Source organism: Gekko japonicus, unplaced genomic scaffold (genome assembly GCF_001447785.1).
Source record: "Gekko japonicus isolate JY-2015 unplaced genomic scaffold, Gekko_japonicus_V1.1 scaffold113, whole genome shotgun sequence".
NCBI lineage: Eukaryota > Metazoa > Chordata > Lepidosauria > Squamata > Gekkonidae > Gekko > Gekko japonicus.
The window spans coordinates 791,048-798,748 of record NW_015160211.1 but is presented as its reverse complement, the minus strand read 5'-3'; the positions used below and the strand labels follow the sequence as shown (position 1 = coordinate 798,748).

The 7,701-nt window shown below is 44.5% G+C and overlaps 1 protein-coding gene across 1 annotated transcript in view; it reads right to left on the bottom strand.

The window, feature by feature from the left end:
* The window catches only part of TCP11L1 (t-complex 11, testis-specific-like 1), a 24,648-nt gene extending 16,947 nt beyond the window's left edge, over window positions 1–7,701 (bottom strand). Inside the window, exon 1 of the mRNA XM_015409727.1 lies at window positions 7,428–7,701. The gene's annotated coding sequence lies outside the window, so the exon portion shown is untranslated. The remainder of the gene's footprint in view (window positions 1–7,427) is intronic.

The window sequence follows — 7,701 nt, the reverse complement described above, 5'->3', positions numbered from 1 at the left end:
CTCCTGATAGACAGATTTGTACGTCTAGCACTATATGTCTGCAATACTGCTTTTTAAATACTTTATTTATGTAGTTTTATATTATACAGCCACAAACATTTCTATACAATTACATTCATTTTTTGGAGGTCTTGTACATAGTAAAAAAAAAATCCCACCACTTATACACTCTTAACCATTTGTTTTGAAATTTGGTTTCTTCTTTTCCCCGTAACAACATTGTTAATTTATCTAGTTCAGCTATATCCAGCAATTTCTTTGCTATTTCTGTCTTAGAGGGTAACTTATCCGTTTTCCAATATCTTGCTACAATGATTCTAGATGATAAGATATATTTTAATAAATATTTATCATTTTGGTTAAAGTTATCTGGAATAATATTTAATAAGTATATTTCCGGTACTAAATTTAGATTCACATTCATTATCTCTAATATCAATTGCTTAACCATTTCCCAAAATTTCTGCATATTACCACATTTCCACCACATATGTATAAACGTACCTACACTGTTTTTACATTTCCAGCAGTTCTTTGATATTTTTGTAGAGCATTTTGCAGTTCTATCTGGAGTCCAATACCATCTATGGTACATTTTATATAGGTTTTCTTTATAAGCAGCTGATTCCAAATATCTAATTGTCTTCCATATTTTATCCCATTCATCAAATTCTATGGTATATATCCCATATCCCTCATCCAAGCTAACATAGAAGGCTTAACCACCTCATCCTCCATATATCTTTCTAAAAAGAATCTATATAGTTTTTGTATTAGTTTGTCACTCGGCTGACTATAAAATATATGCTAACTTATTGGCAACGCGATTTTAAAAAAATATTAGCAGAAATTATACATCAAGACCAGGCGGGCTTCCTTCCTAAAAGACAAATAAATCATAACTTTAGAACTATCATTAATGTCTTAGAATATTATGAAATACACCCGGAGAAGCAGTTGGCATTGGTATTTGTTGATGTGGAAAAGGCATTCAATAACGTGTCGTGGGAATATATACTTCAGAAATTAAGAGCATGGGACTGTGGCAATGACTTCTTAACAATGATTTTGGCAATATATAAAAAGCAACAAGCTAAAATTGTAATCAATAGAGATCTGACAGGAATTATAGAAATACAGAAGGGAACTAGACAGGGATGCCCACTGTCCCCACTGCTATTTATATTTGTGTTAGAAACTCTAAATGATCTGGTAAGGGAAAATAAACAAATAAAAGGTCTGAAAGTTAAAAACGAAGAATTTAAATTGCAAGCTTTTGCGGACGATCTTGTCTTCATATTGGAACAGCCAGAAACTTCAATAGTACCCTTACTGAATATAATACAAGAATATGGGGAAGTAGCGGGATTCAAACTGAATAATAAAAAAACAAATATCATGACGAAAAACTGCACGCAAGAAGAAAAAGATAAGTTGTCTAAGATTACAAATCTAGAAATTACTAATAAGGTGGTCTACTTAGGCATCCAGATGACTAACAGGAACAGTGGACTAATGGAAAATAATTATAAAAAATTATTGGAAGAAATTAAAAAAGATCTCTTAAAATGGAAAGATATACAACTATCGTTACTAGGAAGAATAGCCACCATAAAAATGAATATATTACCACGTTTTTTATTCCTTGCCCAAAACATACCAATATTTAAAAAGAAGACATTCTTCAAAGAACTGGATAAAACTGTAAGGCAATTTATATGGTACCCAAAAAAGCCAAGAATTAAGTGGATATACTTACAAGAGAAAAAAGAAAAAGGAGGTGTGGGATTACCCAACTGGGAATTGTAATACCAAGCTGCAACTTTAATTTGGATCAAGATTTGGGTAAAATTAGAAGATAGGAGAACTTTAAATCTAGAAGGACACGATCTGACAATGGGATGGTACGCTTATATTTGGTATAATAAAGTTAAATACACTCCAACTTTCACCAACATGTAATGCACTACTGCTTTAAAAGGCTGCATATCCCGCTCTGCTCATACTAGCTAACACAGGAATGACCGATCACACTTTTCTTTTTTTCCAAACCGATCACACTTTTGAGCTATTGTGCTCAAGGAATGGTGCGCTTACCCTCTGCCCATCCCATTTACCACTCTTTGGAAAGCAAAATCAAATAGGCAAGGTGTGTTTACAGAGATCAGTCTCTGAGAAAGTTTAACAAAGTATACAGGGTTTGTTAAAACATGAGGCTGAGTATAGATATAAAGAAAAGGTGAAAACACACAATCCTCTAAACACTAAACTCTATACTTATCCTAAATGATGTTGTTTAATTTTGGCCCCTGTCACACGGGCAGGAAACTGCAGAGGAGAAGTGTGGCTGTTTGCCCCGGGGCAAACTAACATGCAGTAAAGCGATCAGACCTACTGTGGAGGTTCTGTGGAGGTACTGTAGAGGTTCCATGGCAAGGGAGAGGTGCCGATCACAACATACGCCTGCGCGCAATGAAGAAGCGCGCGGCACGGCGAACTGGTTTTCTTTTTTTATGTACACTACGAATGCACATGCTCCATTGGGTGCGTGTGCACATCCACGGAGACGTGGGGGGAAAAAAACCCTTTTCCGCAAGGGGACATGGGCGGGCGCCGGATACCACCGGAAACGCGATCAGATGCCCGCCCTTGCCCCGCAGTTTCTGGAAACTAGTACCTCCAACTAGTTTTTTGCTGCGCTTTTTCGGCAGGAAGCCTCAGTTGTGCCACGGAAGCGCTACGCTTCCCAGATGTGCTGGTGAGATCGCGACCGGAAACTCCGCTTGTCTTCCGTATCTCTTGCGTGGCTAATGTTGCGTGTGACCGCAGCCTAAGACAGGCTAATAATTCTTGAATTTGCAGCATTAAAAGCCTTCATTAACTTGGTTTCAGAGTTGGGACTTCTCCCCATTGTCCCTGAACAGGTGATCAAAATGGAGACTTAATCCTTCATGTCTTGTGTACAGAAGAACCCAAGAGATAAGAGACAGCTTCTTAAGAACATAACAGAAGCCATGTTGGATCAAGCCAATGGCCCATCTAGTCCAACACTCTGTGCCTCACATTAGCCAAAACCCAGGTGCCATCAGGAGGTCCACCAGGAGGGCCAGAACTCCAGAAGCCTCCCAGTATTGCCCCCCAAGTACCAAGAATACAGAACATTACTGCCCCAGACATAGTGTTCCAGCTATACTTTGTGGCTAATACCCAGTGGGCCCCTGCTCCATATGTTTGTCCAATCCCCTCTTGAAGCTGTCTACACCTGTAGCTGCCACCACTTCCTGCGGCAGTGAATTCTACATGTTCATTACTCTTTGGGAGAAAAAGTACTTCCTTTTCTGTTCTAAGCTTTCTGCTCATTAATTTCATTGAGTGCTCACAAGTTCTTGTATTGTGAGAAAGGGAGAAAAGTACTTCTTTCTCTACCTTCTCTATCCCATGCATAATTGTGTAAACCTCTATCATGTCACCCCTCAATGGTCGGTTTCTTCAAGCTAAAGAGCCTTAACCTCTTTAGGGAAAGTGTTCCATCACATTAATCATTTTAGTTGCCCTTTTCTACACCTTTTCCAATGCTCTAATACCTTTTTTGAGGTGTGGTGACCAGAACTATACATAGTATTCCAAATGAGGCCGCACCATAGATTTATACAGGGCCATTATGACACTGGCTGATTTGTTTTCAGTCCCCTTCCTAATGATCCCCAGCATAGCATTTGCATTTTTTTATTGCAGTCGCACATGGAGTTGACATCTTCAGTGATGTTATCTACCATGACTCCAAGAATTTTCTCCTGGTTAGTTACCACCAGTTTGGTCCCCATTGATGTATATTTAGTTAGGAGTTTTTGCTCCAATGTGCATTACTTTGCACTTGCCCACATTCAGGAGTCGTTTCGTAGAAAAAGAGCTAGGGGAACTCATTAGCATAACTCATTAGCATATGCCACACACCCTGACATCAGGGGCCCGGCGGTGGACCTGAAAGGCTGGCGGGAGTGCTAGTAAGCCCCACCAAGGCCCTCCCTGGCTCCAGGCAGGCAGGGGTGGGGAGAGGCGGTGAGGAAGCAACTTACCCTCCCTCTTCTCCTGCCTCCTCCTGGCTGAATGAGGGCTGGAAGCGGTGCGGCCGGAAGCAGGGGGCGGGGCTTCATCTTGTGCCCTGCCCCCCCGCACCTCACCCGGGGGGACTACGTTCCCCCGTGATCCCCCCCCCGAAATGACCTCTGCCCACATTGTACCTCATTTGCTATGTTAACACCCACTCACCCAGCCTTGACAGAACCCTCTGGAGCACCTGGTTCTCACTACCCTGAACAACTTAGTGTCATCCGCAAACTTAGCCAACTTCACTGTTCACTCCCAACTCCAAATCATTAACGAACAAGTTAAAAAGCACTGGACCTAGTACCAAGGCTTGCGGTACCCCACTGTTTACCACCCTCAACTGTGAAAACTGCCCATTTATACCCACTTTCTGTTTCCTGTTAATTAACCAGCTTTTAATCCACAAGAGGATTTGTCGTCTTATCCCATGACTGCTGAGTTTACTTAGGAGTCTTTGATCAGGAACTTTATCAACAGCTTTGTGGAAGTCTTGGTAAACAATACCTACTGGGTTATCCTTGTCCACATGTTTGTTCACCCTTTCAAAGAACTCTAAAAGGTTAGTGAGACAAGATCTTCCCTTACAGGATCTCATTAATTCATACAATTTTTATACTGGAAAAAAATAAAACCATCACCAATAAAAGTCACAGATCCACTGCTTTGTGACATCGCCATAGCACAAAAAACATGGATCCAAGGCATGAAGTGGGGTCACCAAAAACCACCTTTCTTCAAACCCCTATATGATGTCTCAGCTTCGTGCTGCTGTTAAACAGCATGGGGCCAAGATGGATCCCCATAACATAAATTCCACAAGGTCGAGCAGCAATCCTTCAGCACCACCTTTTGAGATCAACTAATAAAGTAAGAGCTAAACCAACAAAACACAGTGGCCCCTATTCCCAACCTGTCCAGTCTCTCCATAAGACTATCTTGGCTGATGCTATCAAAAGAGGAGGAGGAGGAGATTTGGTTTTATATCTCACCCTTCACTACCAAAAGGAGTCCCAGAGCGGTTTACAATAACCTTCCCTTCCTCTCCCCACAACAGACCCCCTGTGAGGTGGGTAGGGATGAGAGAGCTCTGAGAGAACTGTGACTGATCCAAGGTCACTCAGCAGGCTTCACATGGAGAAGTGGGGAATCCAACCTGGTTCTCCAGATTAGAGTCCGTGGCTCTTAACTACTACACCACAACTGGCTCTCAAATTCCTGGAGATTTGGAGGTGGAGCCTAGGAAGGCAGGATTTGGGGAGGGGAGGGATGGGACCTCAGTGGAATATAATAAGAAGTCCATGAGAATCAATAGAGAGATACTCCTCCTGTGACTCTCCCAAAGACAGAGGTCATTTCGGGGGGGAACGCGGGGGAACGCAGTTCCCCTGGGTGAGGTGCAGGGGGCGGGGCAGATGACGAAGCCCCGCCCCCTGCTTCCAGCTGCCCCGCTTCCAGCCCTCATTCAGCCAGGAGGAGGCAGGAGAAGAGGGAGGTTAAGTTGCTTCCTCCCCGCCTCTCCCCACCCCTGCCTGCCTGGGGCCAGGGAGGGCCTTGGCGGGGCTTCCTCGCACTCCTGCTGGCCTTGCAGGTCCACCGCCGGGCCCCTAGTGTGGCATATGCTAATGAGTTATGCTAATGAGTTACCCTAGCTCTTTTTCTACAAAATGACCCCTGCCCAAAGAAGATCATTAGTCAGGGCAACAAAGCCTATTTCTATCTGAAACCTGTGCCTGAATGCATATTAAAAGGATCTACGTCATCTGTCTCATCTAAGGTTGACTTTGCATCTGTTTTCTCTGTAGAAAACATGGAGCACCTCCCCACATCAGATACAGCTATAATGTGAGTCTATCTGTCCTATATACTGGAAAGGGGGGTGATTTCAGATGACAAATTACATTACAGGCAAATGATAACAGCAAGTGTGATTAGATGTGATTTGCAGAGAAGTAGTAGGTGTGGATAAATCAGCATTGGTATTGAGACAGAACACCTAGGTCTTGATTCAGTCCAGGTGGGTGCATTGTCTTGAGCTTCGTTATCAGTTGCAATTCAGCAGTCTCTCTAATCTCTCTTTGAAATTCCTTTATAAGATAACTGCTACTTTGATAAGGAGAGAAGGGGAGGCTACGGGGACTTTTAGGAAAGGGGATGAGAAAACAGGGCAGGAAGGGAGAAAATGAGATACCCCCTGCAGGTCCTTGTGGGTCCCCTGGTTTTGTGTGCGTGTGTATAGCATCACAAATTTTTATTGTGTGTCCAGTATTAATGCTGAAACCATCTAGCAACCCGAACAGCGATGCCATGAAGCACTGGATCCATGATTTCTGTGATGTAATTTGTGGCCACAGATGCCGTGAGTGATTCGATGGTGAGTTTGGGGTGTAGGGATGCTAGCTCCAGGTTGCAAGATTCCTGAGGATCTTTGGGCTGGAACCTGGAGAGTGCAGTCTGGGAAGGGGAGGGACCTCAGCAGAGCAGAATGCCATATATCTGCCTCCACAAACAGCCATTTTCTCCAGGGGAACTAATCTCTATAGCCTGGAGCTCAATCAGAATTCTGGGAGCTTCCCAACCACCACCTAGAGGTTGGCGACCCTATTCAAAATCACACGGGTGCTTTGGATCCATGTTTTTGCACAACGGGGGCACCACGAAGCACACTGTGCTGCCTTTAGACCAAGATATGCTCTCTAACATGATCGTTTTATTTTGTTGCAGTATAAAAAATTATACGAATTCATTACGATCCGATTAGAATCGGCTAGAGACGACTTTTTGCCCCACTCTTCCCATGCATTGTCAAGACTAGAGCAATAGAGCATTTTGTTGCAGTATAAAAAATTATATGAATTCATTATGATCCGATTAAAATCGGCTAGAGACGACTTTTTGCCCCACTCTTCCCATGCATTGTCAAGACTAGAGCAATACGAGGATTTCCAACCTGCATTAATGGTAGCGGATATAAAGCTTCGGGACTAATTTCCAGGGAGCACAAGGATGAGCTCATAGTCTGGGAACGATGAGCCATCTCGCCTTGGCCCTGACGCAGCACTGCGAGGGGGACGTGCCAGGGCCACTCTGCTGCAACGCCGCACCGAGGGAAGAGTGTCGGACCTCTTTTTCTAGACTAGTCCTTTCAGGATCGGTTCTAGAACACAGCTGGATATAGAACACAGCTGGTACAGAGGGGGGGGGGGACAGTGTCCCTTTTGTTTGTTCTGCTCATCCGCACCCTGTGAAGGGAGAACAAGAAGTAGACACCCTACTCCGGCTCGCTAGCCCCTGCACACGCCGCCCCCCCTCGCCCCGCTTACCTGAGAAGGAGACGCGGAGATCAGACCGGCTGCAGGAGTGGGGGGAAGCGCGGTGGCCCTAATACTAGCGACAATAATGTTAAGTCGCGGAGGCCCCTTGCAGACAGTCCTCTTCACGGCCAGCCGGGCGTTTGCACAGAGCCGGAAGCCGCTAACTCCTCGCAGGGCGCCGCCATGTCTGCCCGCTGCCCAGCCGAGAGCGTCTGCCGGGAACCGTGAGTCAGAGCCGCGGCGACCCGAGCAGGGAGGCTCGGCGAAGGAAGGAGGGCGGGAG